This window comes from Biomphalaria glabrata, chromosome 4, assembly GCF_947242115.1.
Source record: "Biomphalaria glabrata chromosome 4, xgBioGlab47.1, whole genome shotgun sequence".
NCBI classification, from domain to species: domain Eukaryota; kingdom Metazoa; phylum Mollusca; class Gastropoda; family Planorbidae; genus Biomphalaria; species Biomphalaria glabrata.
Genome location: NC_074714.1, coordinates 53,099,457 through 53,117,488, shown reverse-complemented (window position 1 = coordinate 53,117,488; position 18,032 = coordinate 53,099,457). Strand labels below are relative to the sequence as shown.

General features: G+C 39.8%; 1 protein-coding gene across 4 annotated transcripts in view; it reads right to left on the bottom strand.

Moving 5' to 3' along the window:
* The window catches only part of LOC106069686 (plexin-B-like), a 237,934-nt gene extending 232,184 nt beyond the window's left edge, over nucleotides 1-5,750 (bottom strand). The window contains exons 1-2 of one of the 4 annotated variants that reach the window (XM_056025494.1): nucleotides 5,596-5,750; nucleotides 3,085-3,455 (exon numbers count right to left, since the gene is read on the bottom strand). The gene's annotated coding sequence lies outside the window, so the exon portion shown is untranslated. The other 3 variants (XM_056025495.1, XM_056025497.1, XM_056025496.1) reach the window with 3 other exon arrangements.
* Between the last annotated feature and the right edge of the window lie 12,282 nt (nucleotides 5,751-18,032).

The window sequence follows — 18,032 nt, the reverse complement described above, 5'->3', positions numbered from 1 at the left end:
AAGAAATAATAAGGAATAAGAAATTATGCAGATTTATCATACCACATATGTTACAACGTTTCCACACCATTGATCCTTTTTCATCATTGCCATATGATATACACGGTTACATGGAGAATTAGACATTTAGATCATTTCGCATATCGCAAGGTACTTTGTCGTGACGTGAGAGACAGGATAACAAACGTTCCAAATTGTTACAAGGGTCCGAAATAGATAGTTTTGTATGGTCTTGAAGAATGGTTCAATTAAACATAAGGTTCAAGGATCACAAAGAGAACCGCTGGGTCACCGCTGGACATTGAAGGGCCGTTTCCGGACGACGCCATAATAAAAACAGTCATTTTGGGACCCTTTAATTACTACTCGTAAAAACATGTCTAAGGCAAGTTAGGAAACCCGCACTTTTTTTTTTTTTACTTTGACACTATAACGTTGTGAAGACTGCGATTTTAAATTTCGGGATAATTAAGGCGCCCCTGAGTCCACCCAACTCTAATGGGTACCCGACTTTGGTTGGGGAAATTAAAGGCGGTTGGTCGTTGTGTAATCCACATGTCACCTTGCTAGTTAACCGTTGGCCAAAGAAGCGGATGAGCTTATCATCATCTGCCCTAAACGAATAGACGAGAAAAAAAACTATAACATTGGAGGTTAAGCCCTTGTGGTTCGCCCCCGATACCGTTACGTATAACATTGGTGATTTCAACATATTTGTAATCTATGCATTGCTGGATCTAATGTTTGGTATTTGCATAACTCTATCATATCAATTTCCTTGAAATATTGAGTCATGTCCCTTGAGAATAGAAGTGTAATTAAGTTATTCTATCTTGTGAGTCAGACGCCGAGCAGAGAGAAAGAGAGAGAGAGAGAGAGAGAGAGAGAGAGAGAGAGAGAGCGAGAGAGAGAGAGAGAAAAGGAAGCCTTATGTCATATTGCAAGAGTGAGGTGATAAAAGGAGAGAGAGAGAGAGAGAGAGAGAGAGAGAGAGAGAGAGAGAGAGAAAGAGAGATAGAGAGACCCTGGATGATGTAAAAGGCTAGCACAAGAGCATGAACAGATAACAATTCACGAATGGGAAATAACAGAGATAGAAAGAGAAGGAGAGAGAGAGAGAGAGAGTCAAAAGTAGAGAGAGATAGACATAGAAAGACAGAAATATATGTATATATATATATATATCCATCCATCCATCCCAGTGGCGCTACAGCCCATGGAGGGCTCTGGTCTGCTTCAGCACATCCTTCCATTCAGATCTCTCCTGGGCCTTTCATATATATATATATATATATATATATATATATATATGTATATATATATATATATATATATATATATATATATATATATATATATATATGTATATATATATATATATATATATATATATAGAGAGAGAGAGAGAGAGAGTGAGAGAGAGAGTGAGAGAGAAACGGAAGTATTGAGTGAGAAAGAGAGAAATGATATAAACAATAACAACCACAGAAACTCAACATAAGTCATTGAGACGAACATCACCTGTGAATGTAGGTGAGTGCTTGCGCGCGAGATATCAACACAGAATGCAATTCCCACAATCCTCCTGACCTACATTCTATTTTTAGCTTGAGCCTCACGTGTAACTAACATCCCCACACCTCCACTAAGTTAACTCGATAGAGCTAACCCAAAATCGGTATAACAATTTTTTAGACAATTTTTGTCATTATCAACACTACCATTCAACAATGACCTACAACACAATGCCTTCTTACATAAGAATTAAAGCCCTTAGGCTAAGTCCTATGCTTATTATTTAAACTAATAGTGCATTTTAATGATAAATTACTAAAAATTCTACTTTCCTGGCTGATTCTGACAACCCGTTCTATGCTTTAATTATCTATATCAGTGTTTCCCAAAATTTTGACTAATGTGTACCCTTTTATAATTTTTGTAACGCTGAGTACCCCCTCGCCTTGCACCTACGACAGGAATGAACATAACAAAAGGTTATTTTTAAAACATCAGCCTAGCTAATGAGGTGCAACGCGTACCCACTCCAAACTCTTCCGGTAGCCCTGGGGGTACGCGTACCCCACTTTGGGAAACACTGGTCTAAAGGAATTATGGAGGAAAGAACACTTAGTCAAATTTGTCCTAGCATACGGAGTTATGTCTATAACAGTGTTTCCCAAACTGTGAACCCTAGTATTCCGAGAGGCTAGAATAAGTGTTCCATAAACTGATGGAATAATTAGCCAAGAAGCAACCACGCGAATTAATCTCTCTAGAAAAAAAAATGCAAAGTTTTACGATAAATACTCAGAATTGTGCGAAGTGTTCCGTTAAGGAAAAAATTTGGGAAACACACTGGCCTATATTATCAAACGTGGAACGATACAGAAGATGAAGTATGGGGTGCAGTACTTCCTGTGGCAGTCCTAGCTATGACCTATATACTTTGCTGCATCCATTGCACATTTAAATAGGAGAGAGAGAACAAACGAACGTAAAAATCCGTAACATTTTTGCGTCCGAGAACGGGCGTGAGCGTAACGTGGGACGTAACATTTATTTTAATTCTGCAGGGGCTCACTGTAACTCAATGATGGGCAAACATTTTTTAGGAGCGGGCCAAACACTTGGGAAAGTTTTAGGGGGCCATAATTAAAAAAATGCATAAATTTAACAAAGAACGCATGCAAAATAACTCTCCAGTAACAGATAATATTTCCTTTTATGTTTTTACTCGTATTAAGACCTGTATGTTTTCATTGTGGATGAAACTTCTCGGCGGGCCGGATTTGGACAGCGGGCCGTAGTTTTCCCATCAGTGCGCCTAACTCATCCACATTTCGTTATGTTTACACAAATAAGTATGTGAAGGAGTCTATGGAAGGAGTCTGTGGAATGATGGTCAAGCGACCACCGAAGACAAATTTAACATGCTCCTTCACCTGAGCTCCAGCACCAGTACGCCGGTTTTCCCCTTCTCTGAACGCCCAGTGGACAAGGGTTATTTTAAACAATTGTAACCTTTAAGTTAACCCTAACCGTGCTAATAGCTGATATAACATCCAGTGTCTACTGGCGACTTACCTTGTTAAAGAATTTGAACACACCGTATGGTCACGTCCAATCAGGAACACACAAGATTATAATCCTAATGAAGGGTCACTTTCGTGGCTATCCAGTTACAGAATCAAGCGATGACCACAGGTCAATAATCCACTAACATGAGAGTTACTGTTGACACACTTTCACCACTGCAGCAAAAGTTTTATAATCCATGGTGTGTTTTTATAACGATACACACATACACACACTATCCCAAGGAGCGAGAAATATCAGTGGAACTAACTCGTGCAAAGTTCGCCTTTTGTTCCCAGCCGTGTGGCTAGAGTGACAGGAACACAGTCCAGCGGGAACACAGTCCAGCGGGCCTGGATGCTCAAGGTTTTAATTACGCACTGAAAACAAAAAAAAAAAAAGAGGAAATACAGGACATTAAAGTGGGTACTAAAACCACGGCCCGCGAGCTGATTTAGAATACGATGAAGGCGAATGTGATAGTTTGGGGGGCTATACACATTGGTTAGCGGCAGTGCCGGATTTAAGTTTATGGAGGCCCCGGGGCAGAAGTTTTAAGGAGGCCCCCTACACTTTTCGAAAGCTTGAATAAACATCCACTTTTTAACACTTAATAATTAAAATAACGACACATAATAGCAAGTATGTACAACATATAGAACTTGGACATTTTATTTAATTTTAGTACTTCACAAAAGAGTTACAACTATTCGGTATGGAATTGTTGTTGTTTTTTAATGTATATTTTGTATGTTTGTTTTTTTTTAGTTTATGCGTGACTTTTAAAATCTCATAACTTGTGGAGGGCCGTTTTGTTTTTGTGTGTGGATGCCCCCCCCCCCCCCCCCCGGTGCCGTAGTTAATTTCCTGCAATTTTTTTTTTCCTAGGGAGAAGAGGGGTAGGTTACTTAATATATAACTGAAATAAGATGTACAAATGGAGAGAGAGAATTAAAATTACATTCAAATGCGCAATACAAGAAGGAAGAGAGGGAGAAAAAGAGAGGAAGAGAAAGAAAGGAAGAGAACTGAACCGAAAGAAAGAAATTTTGGCTGTAAGTTACAGATGTGTTCAGCATAATTATTAATATTTTTAGTGTACCATACCCCTCTCCCGATTTCTTAATCAAACGCGTACTTCGCGCTTTGCCTTAGATAGAGAGAGAGAGAGAGAGAGAGAGAGAGAGAGAGAGAGAGAGAGAGAGAGAGGGAGAGAGAGAGAGAGGGAGAGAGAGAGTTGCTTGGAAAATGCAGATAAATCTCGGGAAATATATTCAGCCCCCAATGAGTCAGTCAGTGCGTCAAGAATGTATCGGGAGGTATGCGTGGCGTGGAACCGAGAGCACAGATGTTTATCCCCACGTGACAAATGTCTTGCCTATCAGACTTTGTTGTTATGACAAGCACATAGATAAACCTGGTCTGCAACGAACGTCTAATATACACACACACACCAACACTCGCACAAGCAGGAATAGTGTGTGCACTTTAAAACCATCACTTGGTTACATAATTCCTGCAATATAAACTTCAAATTGTATGCTATATGCAAATGTACATTAATGTGGATCACACTTAAAAACTTTATTACTTTGATATAACGTTCAATGTCACTCTCTACCACCATCAGAAAGCAAAACAAAACACTTGATAGTTTGCATTTTCCCCAATAATTCCGTTTTAGAATTAATTAAGAAGCTCTAAATTTCTTAATAAAAATTATCTTAATTTATCAACTCACATTATCCCATTATTTTGTAGATTTCACCAAAGGTGAAAATTTTTAGTCTGAATAGTATACAAGAATACAATATAGTTCGACTGTGAGGAAGCAGCAGTGAATTGAATGTGTTAGAAAATGTTTATTGTCACTTAAATTTCTTTTTCTTTAAAAGAAAGTAGTACCACCATTACATGTGTTTGTTGAAGTATACATTTCCCATCCAATACCTGACCATATATTTGACTAATGGGTGCATAGTCCAATGTACTGTTTTCATTTTATTCTATTTATAGTCTTATTATTACAAAATCATTTACATCTCATTTGAAAGTACCATGAATAAATTATAAATAATTAAAATCCATTTCACGCGATGTGATGAAGGTCAGTTAAAACAAATCAAGTATTTAAATCGATTTAATTTAAAAACGACTTTATATAGATCAACACTATCTTTCAATATCTATATCTAATCAATATATCAATATGCGTAGTTCTTTATATGCATATGGTTTATTAATTAAAATCTGGAGTCGAGTTTGTGTTATAAGTATGACCCTTGACCGCGACGTCCTCGCACTGAGAAGAATCACACAATAATAAATCCACGTGCGCTGGAGACACTGGAGTCAAGAATTTATATATGAGTAAACAAACCACAATATATAAATAACAGCAGAAGTCAAACAGACTTCATTCTTAAGTATCCGACTCGATGAAAGAAGCAAACACCAGATCTATCACAAGTTTTGAATAAATAACAGACACACTAATTATAGCGTGAACGGTATACATACGCAGTACGTAGTAGGTAGCTATTAGGTCCCTCGGTCGGGAGCTCACCAATGATAGTCCGTTAGCGAAGAAGCCATCCTGACACGAGAGTACTCCCTATTTACTAAAAGCCCTGCGGGAGAAGGTACAGAGAACTACGCCGAACAAGGGGACAGGCGAAACGCAGCGAGCTCGCTTTGCCGCTACGGGGACAAACGTTACGCGGGAGAGCCAGCACGCGGCCAGCGCCTCGCGCGGACGTGGGGGGGGGGGGGGGGAAGAAGAGAGAGGAGGAACAGGGTGACGTGGATCCGGGATTTTTTTTTTTCTTTTTGGTTTCCGAAAACTAAAGAGAGAAAGGGGTGTCGCTGGCAGGTGCCGCTGTGTCCGCGGTGGAGGCAGCCCTCGCTTGGACCAAGGAACAAAAAGGAGGGGGGGGGGTATTCTAAAATAGAATGCAGAAGGAAGAGGGGGGGGGGGCAACTTAAAAGTTGTGAAAAAGGGGGCTGCAGAGGTGGAGACAGAGCAGCGAGAGAGCTTGAAGACTTTGTGAGAGGGCGACTTCTTGACTGAGACCCCATTCTCTGCGCCACGTTTTTTCTTGTCCCCACATTGTTGATGGAAAAATAGTTTGAAGAGCGTTACCCATGAGCAAGTCAGGCGTCTGTAACCAGAATACGTGTGTGTACGGGAAAAGGGCGGCGCCTAAAAGGCCACTAATAGGTGCACCAAGGAAAACGTAATCTAGGGCAAGCCAAACGAAGTCGAGTTACGAATTATGAGAAATATTCAAATTTTTGTAACCATTTTTTCCCCTTCAAGTTCTGAAACTTAATTTGCTCCCTATCACTATTAAATGAGTTCGGAAATAATGGAAAGCATTGTGTTGATTGTTCTGAGGTAGAGGAATCTTGTATCATTCTTCTGTCTCTAGTGGTTTCAATAGTAAGGTAGTATGTCATTGCTATTAAATAGTATTTCTATTACTATTATTATATTTTTAGGTCAATCACTTTTCAATTGTTTATGATTTAATACTTGTGAATTATGAGAACTTACAAATAAAAAAACAAACAAAAGAGGCCATAAAAAAGGCACATAAAGCCCAAAAAGAGGCAAAGAAAAGAGGCCTAAGGCCCAAGGATTCCTATGATGATAAAGCTAAAATTGAATAGCGCAAATTCTGAGGTTTTCATTATTAAAAAAAAAAGGTACTGCTCCGTATTATGGTTGAGCCAGTGGCGTAACTATAGTTCATGAACTCACCAAAGCAGATGCGGAATAAAAAAAAAAGCGAAATTGATATGTTAATCATTGTTTAATTATTTGGTAATCTAGTTCACCCATATAATTTTATGTGCTTTTTTTTTTTGTTGTTGTTGTTTAATTTTAATAAAAGTATTTTTTCTTTAACCAGCTCTTGTATATTCTGGATAAATTAGTGAGTCGTAAATGAGTCTTCAGGTGGAGGCGCGGTGGCTGAGCGGTAAGGCGCTTGACTTCCCAACCGGGGGTCCCGGGTTCGAATCCTGGTGAAGACTGGGATTTTTAATTTCGGCATCCTTGGGCGCCTCTGAGTCCACCCGTGACCTCCGTGAATGTCGAAGGCGCCGTTACACCCATCTCTGATGAGTACCTGAAATTAGTTGGGGAAAAGTAAAGGCGGTTGGTCGTTGTGCTTGCCACATGATACCCTCGTAAACCGTAGGCCACAGAAACAGATGACCTTTACATCATCTGCCCTATAGACCACAAGGTCTCAAAGGGGGAACTTTTTTTTTTTAATTAGTCTTCAGAGATTGCAAAAAGTTCTTGATCCGTTGTAGTTATAAACACGCTCGTTCGATTGCTGTGAATATAAAGCCTGGAAACAAGATGTCTATTGCTAGTTCTTTATAAAGACAAAAAAAAAAACACTCTATACGTGCATAAAGAAAGTATTGTCTTTTGAAAATAGTATTTTATATGCTTTTCTTGCTCTATACACTGAATTGTGTCACAGATTTTAATATAACAACTAGCTGTTCAGGAATTTCCTTTAAATCAGTCGTTCGGTTATTTCTGTCTTTCCTGTAGCTCAGGAAGTCTGGAAACGAAAGTCCCTTAAACTAGTTGTATCCGTTGTCGTGCCACTTGACATCACGTGAAATCACACGATGTCATTTGTATGACAGCCGATGTCAACGTTGAGAGATGTGACTATTTGTTTCTAAAAACAGGATTTAGTTTTCGAAGATTTGATGCTAGAATAGAAGGCAATATTTTCACAACATTTTCACAACTATTTCACCACCAGCACGTTTGAAGTTTCGAACATTCATTGGACAATGAGCTCCGGCGCCTTTTTTATTCATGTTATAGTTAAAGATGTACAGGATTATATAAGGAAGAATTATAGCGACGTATCTTTTGGATGGCGCACAAAAGCGTCAGCTCATTAGGGACATGGCACTGTCGATATATGTTGGATAGTTTCTAGTGATATATCGGTGCCCTTTTAAAATATTTCATCTACCGCGTGAGTCAGATTTTAAAGAAAATAAAAAGGTGGAAAAGTTTACGCATAAATGAGTCAAGTGTTGGGTCATGAAGGTTTTGTACAAGATAGTTATACTTATTGGCTAATGTGGCCTTTTTTTCTGCTCCTTTCTCTCACGTAATGTTTCTGAGTATTCTCTAAATGGGGTATGTTCAAATATATTTGTTTCAATAAAAATTAATCCAATACGATAACATCAGTTATTTCCCATTTTGAGATCCTTGACTAGAGAGTTGTGGGCCTTGTCTGTGGAGGTTAGCTAAACTTTTCCACTAAATTAAATTGTTTTTATAACAGTACAACTTAAAGACATCAGAATGTAAAGTGTCCACAATAAGAGAAAAGTTATTTTTAACGAAGAGAGAGAGAGAGAGAGTGAGAGGAAAAAACTTTTCTTTCATACCAAGGTACCTTAAATATAAGAGTTCGTCTCTTTCCAAAAATGGACGCCATTGCTCAGTGCACATCTAAACTGACTTGAAGGTGCTTTCTTGGCCTGCATTGAGGCTGGTATCTTCTCAGCGTGCTTTGACAATGGTACCTTCTCAGATTCCCTTTTCAGTTTAGCTTGAAGTTGAAGTTGATGCTTTCAGTTTAGCCTCAAGCTGATGCCTTTTCAGTTTAGCTTGAAGTTGAAGTTGATGCTTTAAATTTAGCCTGTGGCTGATGCCTTTTCAGTTTAGCTTGAAGTTGAAGTTGATGCTTTAAATTTAGCCTGTGGCTGATGCCTCTTCAGTTTAGCTTGAAGTTGAAGTTGATGTTTTCAGTTTAGCCTGAGGCTGATGCCTTCTCAGTTTAGCTTGAAGTTGAAGTTGATGTTTTCAGTTTAGCCTGAGGCTGATGCCTCTTCAGTTTAGCTTGAAGTTGAAGTTGATGCTTTCACTTTAGCCTGATGCTGATGCCTTTTCAGTTTAGCTTGAAGTTGCCTTGTTAGTTGATGTCTTCTAAATTTAGCTTCTTCGTGGATTAGATAAAGTGAAGCAATGCCAAGAGGATCGATATGAAGGATTTTCCAATCTTTCTTGTAGATCTAGACTTCTCAGAAAACTACGGTACTACAAGATGCTTTTTAAACCCTCTACACACAAGACAGAAAGTTAAATGTCATCATTCTTCACAGTGGCACTACAGCTCATGGTGGGCCCTGGCCTGCTTTAGCGCATCTTTCCATTCTGATCTATCCTGGGCTTTACTTCTCCATGTCGTAGGCGCAGTGGCTGTGCGGTAAAGCGCTTGGCTTCCGAACCGGGGACCGGGGTTCGAATCCTGGTGAAGACTGGGATTTTTAATTTCGGGATCTTCGGGCGCCTCTGAGTCAACCCAGCTCTAATGGGTACCGGACATACGTTGAGGAAACGTAAAGGCGGTTGGTCGTTGTGCTGGCTACATGACACCCTCGTTAACTGTAGGCCACAGAAAAAAGATGACCTTTACATCATCTGCCCTATAGACCACAAGGTCTGAAAGGGGAACTTTACTACTTTACTTCTCCATGTCCGGACTCTTAGCTGTTTCAGATCTGCTTCTACGCCTTCAAGCCACCGTGCTCGTGGTCTGCCTTTGGGGCACCTGCGTTTTGATTTGCGCCGGTGAACAATCTTTGCTCCTCTGTTCTCTGACATTCTCTCGTGTTGACCTGCCCAATGTAATTTTTCTCTTCTAATTACTGTGCGGAATGGGTCTTCGTATTGTTATGACTTTGCCATGCGCACCGCCATCCAAGATAGTGCAGATAGAAGGTGCGCACTATCAGTGACCAGACAAGTCGGATGTTGACATAAGGGACTAACGATTTCTGGCCAAGGAGAGAGCCAATATGGAGATGCTGTACTCAAGGCAGATGCCCCTTTGTGTTTGTCATGTCTCTATGTAAATAAATGTCTATGTCCTCGTTGAGTTGCCTCACTTAAGTTATTACAGTATAGCAATGATGAACTTCAGGTTGTTTTAGACTCTAACCTGGTCATTGTGTAAATAAACAGCTTCATTACATGCTCAGCATTGGAATCATAATGTATCGATCAACTAGAAATTCTATACATAATATTTTATCGAGATTTAAAAAAAAATAAAATTTTCTTTTGAAATTGTGGAAAATAATTACATAGCCTAAACTTGACAATAAGAGATGTTTATGGCAACTAAAACATCAACAATCTAATATGCATCTACGCTACTCACATTGATGATTTATAATAATAATTTTATTTATAAAGCGCTGTTAACAAACAAAATGTAGGCTCAAGGCGCTGTAATAACATTACAAACACAGACACGACAGCTAAAATGACAGTTAATCTAAAAAAAGTTTTAAACAGACAGGTCTTAATGTTCTTCGTAAAAGTGGTGTAGCATGTTGTCTGTCTGAGATCAATTGGGAGTGAGTTCCAAACCTTTGGTGCGTGAACTGAAAAAGCCCGCAGGCCGTAGCTTTTGAGGGAGAAACGTGGCACCACTAAAAGCGTTGAGTCCATTGAGCGCCGGGCTCTCTGTGGGACATATGGAGTGATCAGTTCGCTAAGGTACAAGGGCTTTGAACTACTAACGGTAATAAATATAAAGTACAATATATACGAAATTTGTCAGGAAGGTTTTCATATTACGAACATTTTCTACGAAACTTTCCAGAGCGAATAAATGAAAAGGTCGTAATGAAGAAAAAAAAAATTTTTTTTTAGTGTTTTCAGTTCCGTTATTCGCAAGACTAAAACATTAGAGAGTAGTGTCCTCTATTAACCAATGTCCCGAGAAAACCGGAACTCTTTTTTTTTTTTTCTGATTGCAAAGTCCCCGAGGCTAAAAGCGTTCCTGGTGACTAAATACTTCCGTCTTTTCTTAGCACCTCTGTCGTATTCTTTTTTTTTTATGTGGTGTCGCACGGGGGGTGTCAAAACGAGAGGAGGGTCGTGAAGAAAAGCACAATGACAATTTTCCAAGAGTCAAACCGTTTGGAGCATGAACGGAAGCCGGGGGGGGGGGCGAAGGAGGTGAGACCTGGCGTAGCCCTTGTTTCTTTTAATAAACGTTTATAGTGGAGCCGAGGTATTCAGTCAGCGCTACAGACTTCGTCACGGTTGAAGTAGCAAGTAAAATGAGGGTGGGTGGAGGCGGACTCAAAGGTATAGAAATGGTGAGATTTTTTTTTTGGGAGGGGGGGGGGGCTGTATGAGGACACTACTAAGAGACCAAAACCGCGTCTCGTCTTTCTTGCATAGTCTTTAAAAGGATGAAAGTTGTCACAGATGAAAGTTGTCACAGATGAAATGTCACACTGCTGTCATGGCATCGTTACTGGTGGCGAAGATTTAAACAATTTCTGAGTTTTATTTTTAGTTCACGTCTGCCAGTAAGTGCCCATCCATTTCTGACGTCCTTTTCAAATGAGTTCCTTCTGGACATCTCTTTTCCCTGTACCCGAGTGACTTCGTGGACTTGAACTCTTCCCCATTTAATTTGTGGTTCGCGTTCTGTGTTGCAAAATATGTAGGTCACGGCTGGGACTGCGGATCCGCATGAAATACTGCACTTCTCCTTAATCTTCAGTCTCGAAGTACAGTCTCAAAGTACAGCCTCAAAGTACAGTATACGTATTAGGTACAGTATTTTTAATAAGAGAAAAAAATTAATTAAATTTGGGGAAATAATTTCGTCATCTCCTAAAATGTCTCTTAGTTGAGTTTCCCTTTCAGAGCTTGTGATCTATTCGGTAGATTTATGTGGCCCACTGTCAACGAGGTGCATGTGAGCAGCACAACGACCCAGCGCCTTTAACCACGACTAATGTCAAGTACCAACTAGACCAGGGCGGACTCAGGGGCGCCCTAAAAAATTTCGAAACTAAAAATTAAAGTTTTCACCAGGATTCGAACCCTGGTACCAAGCGCTTTAACACTCAGCCACCTTAAGAAGTGTCTATTAGGTGAATTTACTCATTGTTAACGTCACTCTCTATTTGGCTACAATTTATTTGGGTTTATGTTTTCTTGAGTTGATCTGCTCTAATCCGAGAACCCAATTTATGTTAAATGTTATCAATGTTAAATAGAATTCCATCTTTATTTTTTATTAAAGTTATACACAAAAAAAAAAATATTTTTTAAATTGTGTCAAGAACAAGTAAAACAGAACACCTGACTAAATCATGTTATAACAATAAAAAAAGCATCTATGCAACATTCAAGTTATTTGATTGCGTAGATTGGTAGTTCGTCCAGCCCTACAAATAAAACGTCACAAGTGAATGACTTTTTAATTTAATAGTTTTAGAGTGATGGGACTGCTGTCACTGGTTACATAAATGTCATTGGAATAAAGTAGATACAAGGGCATTAAGTTTACTTTGCGGTTGGTAAGAGTTGTCTACCCATGATGTCCTCCTGACGACCCTGCGGGGTCTACATGGTGTCAAAGGGTTTAGCGTCACTTAGACATAAAGGAAGCAACCCAGACAGACTTGAAACAGACGTGTCACGGTAGAATGATCTTTGACTGGAAGTTATATTTGAAAGATATGAAAGATAGAAAAAAATTCAGTGGGTCTTGGTATTTAAGTGTGTTATGATAATGATGTGTGTTGTGGTACTAAAGTGTGCATTGATACTGAAGTGTGTCTTGATACTGAGATGTGTCTTGATACTGAAGTGAGTCGTGATACTAAAGTTTGTCTTGGTACTTAATTGTATCATGATATTTAAGTGTGTCGTGGTAATCTAGTATGTCTTGGTACTCAAAGTGTTTCGCGAGATTAAGAAATTCAGATTTTATGCGTTAAAACGACAGCCCAGAGCGCATTCCACACAACCAGTCAGCTAGTTTACAAGATCCCACAAGACCTGCTAACTCCTGAGAATACTCCTGCAAGGAACAGCAACATTCGAAAGCAGACATGCAGTAGGCGAATGAAACAATAGTAAAATATAACGTTATTATGTTACTTCCTCAGAAAGGTGGCCCGGTTGTGCTGTAAGCGCGCTGGGCTGTCGTCTCGATGGTCTCGGGTTCATACCCTGCCCGCTGCCTTTCCCCGTTTTCCTGCGGGAGGTTTGGACTAGGAAGTAAGTCATCTGCCACTCTGAAGGAACAACTGATACATGTACAACATTTTACCAACACTCTTTTTTTTTTTAACAAGTCAAAAAGTTCATCATCATCATCATCACTCCTTTGAGTTCCTCATGGAACATAGGGCCTCGACAAAAACACCCCACTCTCCACGGTCTCTTGGTGGTTTCCCAGCTCTTCCCGGTCTTCTCTGCTTCTTCAAGTACACTGCGTCGCCATGTTCTGTTTTGGTCTTTCTCTGCGTCTTGTTCCCTGGGGGGTTCCACTCTAAGGCCCGCCTAGCTCTGTTGCTGGTATCTTTTCTAAGGGTATGACCAATCCTTCTCCACTTCCTCTCTAAGATCTGCATCTCTATATTTTTCTGTCCACTCATCTTTTTGGTCTTCCTCTGCGTCTTGTTCCCTGGGGGGTTCCACTCTAAGGCCCGCCTAGCTCTGTTGTTGGTATCTTTTCTAAGGGTGTGACCAATCCATCTCCACTTCCTCTCTAAGGTCTGCACTTCTATATTTTTCTGGCCACTCATCTCCCACAGTTTGGGCTTTTCTACTTTCGAGTCGAAATGTTGCTCCTTAAAAATTCCTAAAATTTATAAAAAAAAACAACATACTCTTAAATAACAAAAATTGATGACTGACAGACGCAGATAAACTAAGTGACTAACTTGGGACTGCAGTGGAAATGACACAACAAAGTGTCCGTTTGACTCATACATACATTTATATAAAAGCCCCGGGGTGAAAACTTAATGTCATATAAACAACTGAACAAAACTTTTTGATAACAAGATAGATTTTTTTTGTATCATGCCCAAAACTTTTTTTTTTGAGAGGTTGGGGCAAACGGGGGCAGGGGGGGGGACGTGGTGACGGGAGTGGGGTCAACTTAGAGCAACAATACAATCAAACGGAAGTGGTGTCACGCTAGCGGACAAGCTGTTGGTCATATCTGACGAGACCAAAGATAACATTCCATTAAAGTCACCCGTCTTAACGCCCGACAAAAGGAACTGTTTCTACGCTTATCTTCCCGCCTGGTAGATATTGCTGTACCTCATGTCAACAGTTACAATGGTTCTCGTGTTGTAATGGTCAGACCCCAGCAATAATCCAGTCATAAGAAACTGTCCGTATATAGCAACTGAACGCTAATACACTTCCTATTGCGTTATTTCCTTTTCGTGCAAAGATATTTTTTTACATATTTTTTTTTTGTGATTCTCAAACTTTTATTAGTGCTCCTCAAACCCCCCCCCCCTCTTAGCAAGAGTGATCCACGACCCCCTCCCCCCCCCCTAGCAAGCTAAGGTTCTAGAGAAGAGCTGCAAGCTGGATAAGGGGCGAAGGTCCGCCGGCGGCATGCATAATTTCTTCATTCTGACTTTCGGAAATTCCATCTTCGGCGACCTAAAACCAAGAAAAACCCGAGTCAAATAAATAAAATTATTCTATTTTAATAACATATTTTGTTTTAACTTTGGTAATTATGTTGTTTTTACTTGATTAATACTTTAAAAAATGATTTATAAATACAATGCAGACGCTAATTAATTACTTTTTTGACCTTCAAAACAAAAGAAGACTGAAATTCGTACTAACGCGTGCGCCAGAGCTTGAGAATTGCTGATTTTTGGCCTCTTTGTACTTCGACTGTGCGGTATAGAGAAATTTGCATTTGTGTGGTTACAAAAATTAAGGAATTTTAAATGGCTACAAAATCATGTTTATTTACTTCCCTTAAAGAATGGATCATTGATTGCCGTCTTTGTGAACGTTCGCTGCTACAGTTTGTGTCCTAAAAACGTTCACAATGTGTCCATTAAGTTAAAATTTATGGAAAGCAGGTCAGGCCAGAGTCTGTTTATAAACAGAGTGACCTGAAATGGGTGTGAAGAGGGTGTTAATAAACTCGGACACTACCCAGGGAGTTTCCTTTGAGGTGGACGAGTTTAGCGAAGCATCTGTTTAAGAGCTTTCTCCCGCTCTTCAATGAATGCAATCGTCTGAAGATAGCGCTGGCACACTGGTGCGGGAAACAGTGCGGGAGATAACGCAGGACAAAGCGCTCAGTGCAAACACTATCTAAAGCCATTGTATCAACAACAGTTAGTGGGACTGTTAGTTGAAGGGTGGGCGCCAAGGCGTAGGGCGCGGAGGAAACAGCAACGCCAAAAAAAAAAAAAGAACAAAAAGACTAGGGAAAACTTAGACTAGGGGGAAGAGCTCCACACATACACACAAGCGAGGCGCCCTGATAACAAAAAAGAGAAAACTTAAAGAAAGGGGCTTGTGGCTCGGGAGGCGCCCCTTTTATTTGATTTGATCTGTTGGAGCTGAAATTAATTTCAATGCTTGAAAACGTGAAGTGGTCGGCAGGTTTCTGTGGTTTTGGTCGATGAAGATTTTTTTTCAGAGGGCGAACATCCTCAGCGCTTGGGTTCCGAACCAGAGTCCCGAATTCGAATCCTGGTCAAATCTGGGATTTTTTTCATTTCGGGATCTTTTGGGTTCCTCTTGAGTCAACTCAGCTCAAATGGGTACCTGCCATTGGTTGGGGAAAAGTAAAGGCGGTTGTGCTGGTCTCAAGACATCCTCGTTAATCGAAGGCCACTGTAACAGGTGACCTTAACATCATCTGCCTTATAGATCTCAAGGTCTGAAATGGGAACTTTATTGACGCTATGAACGTATTACATTCATTGACTTAATTACTACACAGGCTCAATGACCTATCGACCTATTCAGGCAATAACCTATTTAAAAAATGGCCTATTTAGAAAAAAAAACTCTATTTAGATAATGACCTACATAGAGAGTGACCTATTTAGAAAATGACCTATTTAGATAATGACCTACATAATAAGGCTTGTCTTCGAGTCCGAAGAATAGTGAGGAATGCAGTATTTCCCGTGGATGAGCAGCCCCAGCTGTGACCTACATATTTTGCCACATCCAGGGCAGGCATAACCATTGTCCGCAAGTGGTCGTATTTAGACACTGGCCTATTAAGACAATTACCTGTTTAGACATGACCTAACTAGACAATGGAGATGCAAACTATTAATAAGTGACAGTGACTCCAGATTGTGTGGTCTGCGCTGTCCGCGGGATTGTATGGTGTTTGGGCCCTGTTCGCTGCAAGACTTTATTTCTTCATTTCTATCCGAAATTTCATAACTAATCTTACGGTCAATTAAAACAATGACCAATACAGACAATGACCTAAGGCGACCTAGTCAGTCTGTGGTGTAAGTAAAGACTCATCTAAAGTAGAAAAAAAATTATTTGCTATAGCGTGCAGATGTTTTGAAACCCTCACAAAGCTTTAGAACAGCGGTTCTCAACCTTTTAAGCTCGGCGACCCCTTTTTTACAATCCCCCACTCTGCCGCGACCCCCCCCCCCCCGACACACACATACAGCAATAGAAAAGTAGACAATAACAATCCATATTTTCGATGGTCTTAAGCGACCCCTGGCCAATGGTCAATCGACCCCCCAAGAGGGTCGCGATCCACATGTTGAGAACCCCTGCTTTAGAACGCCGTCGACTCAATATGGCTAAAAAGCGAGAATGATGGATCGGACGGACAAATGGCCATCTATTTTAACTTCAGGTTTTTGTGGAAAAAAAGTGTAGCGTGGTCGATCATCTGACCAGCTGGCGCGTTTAGAAAGGAAATGATTAGACGCCCCTCTCGTTCCCTCTACCCGATTAGCCTCCCGGTGCGCCCTCTCTTTCTGAACCCTTACTGTACACAATTATTTCTGGTTCAGGGTACACAGGACGTAAGTGTCGGACGTACGTTACAGCTAACAGGACCAAACATCACAGAACAGAGCAGAACATCACAAGCAGAACATCTGTTGAAGAGGCCAGTGGTCACTGAAGCTGGACATGAGTTGGTTTACCACTGTCATTCGACAGATGGACATTATTACCTAATCAAAGTACCTATTTCGTGCAATTATGTTGACAATTTTCTATTTGATTTAAACTTTTTTTATTCTTGTAGAGTGGAATTAAATATCTATCTATCTATCTATCTATCTATCTATCTATCTATCTATCTATCTATCTATCTATCTATCTATCTATCTATCTATCTATCTATCTATCTATCTATCTATCTATCTATCTATCTATAAGTATCTATTGGATTAAACCATGAGGAAAAATCAGGATCGGTGTCTCGGTGACCCTACAGGCAGCTTGCATTAGAATTCAAGCAGAATCTGCAGTGCTACTGCTGCTAAACTGTATCGGGTCATTCCTTAAGCTACATCGGCTGCACGCAGAGTGGGGAACTTTTGTATAGTCTATCAAACTATAGTAAATACGAAGGATTTCATCTCGTTATGCATATTTATAAAAGCTGTTGTGCAGCAATGTACAATAACATATACATTAAGGCATAATGATTTTCTTTAGTTGGGAGAATATGTTCAGAGAGTTAGATTTCAAAGGGGTAAAAAAAGATACATAACTTTAACTTGATTATTGTTTCCGAATACAGGAATCTTGTTTGGGCTACCTGGCTCAAATGTCTACATAATAATAAGGTGTTTGATCCTAATCACTTGGAATTAACATTTAGAAAAATAATGGACTTTAGGGTAGAGAATTATCTAGTTTGATTTCATATACCTGTATAATGCTCATGTAGTTTTTCAGAAATAGGGTGTTGGGGGTCAGGGATATCTGATATTGTGTTGATTGTTCTGGAGTAGAGTATACTTGTATCATTTTTCTGTCTTTAGGGGGTTCATTGGTTAGGTAGTATGTCTTTGATATTAAATAATATTTCTATTACTGTTATTATATTTTTAGGTTAATCACTTTTCAATTGTTTATGATTTAATAC